This window comes from Cebus imitator, unplaced genomic scaffold, assembly GCF_001604975.1.
Source record: "Cebus imitator isolate Cc_AM_T3 unplaced genomic scaffold, Cebus_imitator-1.0 Scaffold116, whole genome shotgun sequence".
Lineage (NCBI taxonomy): Eukaryota > Metazoa > Chordata > Mammalia > Primates > Cebidae > Cebus > Cebus imitator.
Window position 1 is genome coordinate 475303 of NW_016107431.1, and position 6843 is coordinate 482145.

At 38.9% G+C, this 6843-nt stretch overlaps 1 pseudogene; it reads right to left on the reverse strand.

Annotated features, from left to right (window-relative positions):
* Positions 1–3416: 3416 nt before the first annotated feature.
* LOC108311480 lies at positions 3417–4684 on the reverse strand (annotated as a pseudogene).
* Positions 4685–6843: the final 2159 nt, after the last annotated feature.

Genomic DNA, 6843 nt, shown 5'->3' on the forward strand with positions numbered 1-6843 from the left:
CCACAGTCTTGTGTTCTCTCTAGATTAGTGTATGAAACCATTGTTTCATAGGCATTGTCCAGTTTTCTAGTTGTTTAATATGGCAAGATGAGTATGGTCCCTATTACTCTATCCTTGCTGGAATCAGAAATCTTTGGTGATATCATTTGATATCCTTTTCTTCCTTAGTTCTTCATCATCATTTTGACTGTAAACTGAGCAGATAAATGAAAGGTCAGTAGTTAGTGAGGAGTCAGTCCAAAACAGTAAAGAAGATAGGTGGAAAGGAAAAGATAGTTTTTACAAAGGGCGGCAGAGGGACTTCCATAACCATGACTGTTCTTGGAATTAGATATCTCTGTGTCTCCTTACATTTCTGTGTCCCATTAGCCTACCAGCTGTGCTTATTAAAGATCTCCAGTTAATAGCCAGCAACCTTGTGAGAAGTAGGAACTTCCATATCCCTTGGGACTTCTTTAAGCAATATTTGAATCTCACAAATAGCCACTTCTGCCATTCTCTCAGCATTCAGCTAACGAGAATTTTTTGTCTACTCTAAACACTTCATTTTCTGCCTCTCTTCACAGGTAAGAAAAGTTACACGTTGAAGAACTGCCTAATGGTTCAGTTCCACACCACTGAACTATCTCAGAGGAAACTTAAAATGCTGCAAAATCATGATTACTTATCCAAAGTGTATATGGGATTTTACAAATACATTTTTAGTGCCTGGGTGAATCTGTTCATATAATCATTACTTTAATCTCTTTCCTTGACTCAATAAAAACCTACTGGCATGTACTATATTACATATATAGCTACCCTGCATGGAAATTTTAAGGAATAATAATGTGGCTTGGCCGGCAGTGTGTCTCACGCCTGTAATCCCAGCACTTTGTGAGGCCGAGCTGGGTGGATTACCTGAGGTCAGGAGTTTGAGACCAACCTGGCCAAACTGGTGAAACCCCGTCTCTACCAAAATTATAAAAATTAGCTGGGTGTGGTGGTAGGCACTTGTAATTTCAGCTACTTTGGAGGCCAAGGCAGGAGAATCACTTGAACCTGGGAGGTAGAGGTTGCAGTGAGCTGAGATCACACCATTGCACTCCAGCCTGGGTGACAGCACAAGACTCTGTCTCATAAAAAAAAAAAAAAGAAAAGAAAAGAAGAATAGTGTGGCTTTTAGGATTGACTTACTAGAGAAAATAAATAAACATAAGATAATATTTTCATCTAAGCTTAAAAAATATTTTCATGTGAAGTAAATCATATATTACAGAAAATATATATACCATAAATCCACAGTTTAATAAGTAATAGAGAATCTGTAAGGTTCCATGACCTAGGTCAAGAAATATAATGCTGCCAAGACCTGAAATGTCTCCTGTGAATTCCTTCATTATTGTAACTCTCTCGCTCCTCTAAAGGGAATGGCTACTCTGAATTGTGTAATAATCATTTCTGTGCTTTTCTTTGTATTTTACCACCTACGTATGCATGCCTGAACAATATAGTCTATTTTATATATTTCTGAACTTTATTAAATTAAATCGTCTGAATTCTACTGTCTTCCTCTTTTACTCAATATCATATTTTAAGATCTGTTGATATTGCATATAGACAGTTTATTCCTAAGAGTAGATCCTAATACTGTATTCCAGAATGCCATATTCATCTATCCACTCTACTGCTAGTATATATTTAGGTATATTCAATTTGGGTCTCCTAAGAACAATGTTAAAATGAGCATATTGGGGCATATGTCCACAATGTTTTCTCTAGGGTAGATACCTAGGAATCAGTTGGCATGAAGTATTATCTCATTGTAGTTGTTTGAATGTGTAATTCACAGGCCACCAGGGAAGTCAAGCTCCTTTTATATATTTATTGATCATTTGGTGCTTTTCTTTTTTGGGCATGCCCTTTTGATTATTTTGTCCAATTTTAAATTGTGTATGTGTGTGTGCATGTATTTGGAATATACATCCCTGTATGTATTGTAAATATTTTCTTCTGCTCTGTGATTTGCCTTTTTGCTCTCTTTGTGGTGTTTTTGATGAGTAGAAGTTCTTAGTTTACTGGAGTTAAATTTACCAGTCTTGCCCATTATTATCAGGGCTTTTGTGATTTACTTAGGGAATTTTTCCTGCTTTGAAGTCATATAGATATTCTCCTCTATTATCAAACTAAAGCTTAGTAGACTTGTCTTTAATTCCTAGATATTTACTCCACCAGGAACTGATTTGTGTGTTTGGTTTGAAATCATGGTTTAATTTTTGCCCATATGGACGTCAAATTGTCCCAATAGTATTTGTTTATTTTTATTTTAAGACACAGTCTCTCTCTGTTGCTCAGATCTTGGCTCACTGCAACCTCTGCCTTCCAGATTCAAGCAGGTCTCATGCCTCGGCTTCCCAAGTAGCTGAGATAACAGGTGTGCGCCATCATGCCCAGCTAACTTTTGTATTTTTAGTAGAGATAGGGTTTTGCCATGTTGTCCAGGCTGATCTCGAACTCCTGGCCTCAAGTAATCTGCCTGTCTCAGCCTCCAAAGTGCTGGGGTTATAGGCAGGAGCCACCATGCCCTACGGATATCTGTTTAAAACAAAGTCTGATCTATTCTCACTGATTGGTGTTAACACTTCTGTTCTCAAGCAAATGTCCATACATGTGTAGTCTGTTTCTGGGCTTTCTTTCTTTCAATTCAAAAAATTTTTATTTTTAAATTTTTATGGGTACATAGTAGGTGCATGTATATATGGGTTACATGAGATACTTTCATACAGGCATGGAATAAATAATAATACATTATGGAAAATGAGATATATATCCCCTCAAGCATTTATCTTTGTGTTACAAACAATCCAATTACTTTTAGTTATTTAAAAATATATAATTCGATTATTATTGACTATAGTCACTCTGTTGTGCTATCAAATACTAGGTCTTATTTATTCTTTCTAACTATATATATAGTCACCTATATAGAGCTATCTATCTCTATATATAATTATTTCATTTTCCATGATGTGATTATTATTTATTGCATGTCTGTATGAAAGTATCTCATATACCCCATAAATATATGCACCTACTATATACCCATAAAAATTTAAAAATAAAAAGATTTTAAATTGAAAAAATATATAAAAAATATACATATTTTTTACCCATTAACCATCCCCATTTCTCCAACCCCTACGACCCTTCCCAGTCTCTGGTAACCATCCTTCTCCTATCTTCATGAGTTCAATTGTTTTGATTTTTAGCACCCACATATAAGTGAGAATATGGGAAGTTTGTCTTTCTGTGCCTGACTTATTTCACTTAACATAATGACCTCGAGTTCCATACATGTCTTTTTTTTTTTTTTTTTTTCAACCTCTGAACTTGTTATTGGCCTCCTGCTCCCAAAAGGGTCCCCTGCTTCTGCTGGCTTAATGTCTCAGAACTTTGGTGTTGTTGGTCTCAGATACCACTTTGCCATCCATTATCTGGCGAGTGGTGGTCTTTTGGATGGTTTGCATGGAGTTGCTGCTGTCCAGGGCATCACCAAGACTGAAGTCCTCACCATCTTCCAGCAGGTGGCAGTAGGTGGCGATCTCAGCCTCCAGCTTGACCTTGATGTTTGGCAGAGCCCTGTACTCTAGGCCTGGCGCTGTCCCTCTGCCCAGGTCTGTGCCAGCTCTCACTCCAGGTGCAGCAGAATCCTGTTGAGCTGCTCCATCTGCAGGGTGTAGGTGGCCTCCACCTCCCTCAGGCTGTTTTCCAAGCTGGTCTTCAGACTTCTCTTGGACTGTACATCTTGCTCCGTGAGCATCATCTCGCAGCTCCAACCTCGGCGGACTGCGTGGTGACCACTGAGGTGCTTTCCTCAATCTGCTTAGACCAGTATTTGTCCAACTTCTCTCAGTTCTTCTGACCCCGGTCGTCATATTGAACCCTGATGTCTGTCATGATCTTGGTGAGGTCCTGAGATTTGGGGGCATCTACCACCATCATCAACCCAGAGCTGGCCATCTGGGCTTGTGGGCCTTTTACTTCCTCTTCGTGGTTCTTCTTCATGAAGAGCAGCCCCTCCTTGAGAGCCTCGATCTCTGTCTCCAGCTGCAGCCGAGTGACACTGGTGTCATCAGAGACATTGTGGAGCCCCTGGGTGTCACTCTCCACAGGCTGGCGCACAGCCAGCTCTGTCTCATACTTCACTCTAAAGCTGATCAGTAGCAAGACAGACATTGTCGATCTGCAGAATGATGCAGGCATTGTCCACAGTATTTGTGAAGATTTGAGCCCTCAGGTCCTCAATGTTCTTGAAGTAATGGCTCCAGTCTCTGACCTGGGACCCCTTCTTCTCCAGATGCTCCCGAATTTTGCTCTCCAGCTTTCAGTTGTCAGTCTCCAGGCCCCTTATTCTGTCCAGGTAGGAGGCCAGGTGGTTGTTCAGACTTTGCTTGGTTTCCTTCTCATTCTGAATCCCCTGCTTTCCTGCCAGACCCCCGGCCATTCCTGTGGCCAGGCCCCCAGACCCCATGCCACCCCAGAAGCTGGTGGAGCAGGACATGGAGATCCAGGAACCAGAGCCCCCAGCACCTGCATAGACACTGGCCACCACGCTGCTGACCACTTGGGCTCTGTAACTGGGTGCCTGGACAGAATCCAGGGACTGGTAGTTGGGGGAGAAGGTGGAACGAATGGTGAAGCTCATGCTGTCCAGGGAAGAGAGCAAGAGGTCAGGACTCAGGCTTTGCTGATGACCTCAATGCCTGTTTTTTCAAATGAAAGAATATCAATTTTTTTTATAGCTGCATAATTCCCCCATGTGTCTACATACCACATTTTCTTTATCCAATGATCTATTGATGGACATTTAGGTTGCTGCCAAATCTTGGCTATTGCAAACAGTGCTGCAGCAAACATGGAAGTACCGGGCTTTCTATATTGTTGAGTTGCCTGTTATTCTATCTTAGCATCATTATCACACTGCATTAATTACTAAAGTTCTATAATAAATATTTATGGTTTGGATAAGTTTCCAAATTTGTGTTTCCTATTTAATGTTGTCTTGATTCTTGGCTCTTTTCAGCATATAAAATTTCATAGCCATTTTTCTTTTTTTGTAAGGCAAAATTTCTAGAATTTTGATTGGGTTACATTGAATCTAAAGATAAATTTTGAGAAAGTTGACAATCTTTATATTATTGATTTTTTTCAATTCCCAAAGATAATCTATTTCCCAATACACTTATGTATCTTCTAATATTTCTTAATAAAGTTGTATATTTTTCCCCTCAGAGATTTTTTACATTTGTGTAATATTGCTACATAGTCAATTAATATTTTTATCTAATTATAAATCATTAAAACATTTTTATTTCTTCAATTTTTTCATCTATTATGATGATTATATGATTTTTTTTCTTTTACTCTATTAGTGTGGTAAATTGCTTTGATTTAAAAATGTTACATCAAAATAATAAAAGCTATTTATGAAAACCCCATAGCCAGTATCATACTTAATGGGCAAAAAGTGGAAGCATTCCCTTTGAAATGTGGCACTAGACAAGGATGCCCTCTCTCACCACTCCTATTCAATATAGTACTGGAAGTTCTAGCCAGAGCAATCAGACAAGAAAAAGAAATATTCAAATAGGAAAGGAGGAAGTCAAATTGTCACTATTTGCAGACAACATGATTGTATATTTAGAAGACCCCGTTGTGTCAGCCCCAAATCTCCTTAAACTTACAGGCAACTTCAGCAAAGTCTCAGGATGCAAAATCAATGTGCGGAAATCACAAGCATTCCTATACACCAGTAACAGACAAACAGAGAGCCAAATCAAGAGCAAACTCCCATTCATAATTACTACAAAGAGAATAAAATACCTAGGAATACAACTAACAAAGAATGTAAAGGACCTCTTCAAGGAGAACTGCAAACCACTGCTCAAGGAAATAAGAGAGGGCACAGATGGAAAAACATTCCATGCTCATGGTTAGGAAGGATCCGTATCATGAAAATGGCCATACTGCCCAAAGTAATTTATAGATTCAATACTCTCCCATCAAGCTATCAATGACCCTCTTCAAAGAATGAGAAAAGAAACACCTTAAGTTTCATATGGAACAAAAAGAGAGCTTGCATAGACAAGACAATCCTAAGCAGAAAGAACAAAGCTGGAGGTATTGTGCTACCTGACTTCAAACTATACTACAACGCTCTACAAGGCTACGGTAATCAAAACATGGTACTGGTACCAAAACAGAGACGTAGACCAATAGAACAGAACAGAGGCCTCGGAGGCAGCACCATACATCTACAACCGTCCGATCTTTGACAAACCTGATTAAAACAAGCAATGGGGAAAGGATTCCATGTTTAATAAATGGTGTTGGGAAAACTGACTAGCCATGTGCAGAAAGCAGAAACTGGACCTCTTGCTGACACCTTACACTAAAATTAACTCCAGGTGGATTAAAGACTTAAACATAAGACCTAACACCGTAAAAACCCTAGAAGAAAACCTAGGCAAAACCATTCAGGACATAGGCATAGGCAAGGACTTCATGACTAAAACACCAAAAGCATTGACAACAAAAGCCAAAACAGACAAATGAGACCTAATTAAACTCCAGAGCTTCTGCACAGCAACAAAACAAAACAAAACAAAACAAAACAAAACAAAACCAATCATCAGAGTGAACCAGCAACCAACAGAATGGGAAAAAAATTTTTGCACTGTACCCATCTGACAAAGGGCTAATATCCAGAATCTACAAAGAACTAAAACAGATTTACAAGAAAAAAAGCCATTCAAAAGTGGGCAAAGGATATGAACAGACACTTTTCAAAAGAAGATGTATGTG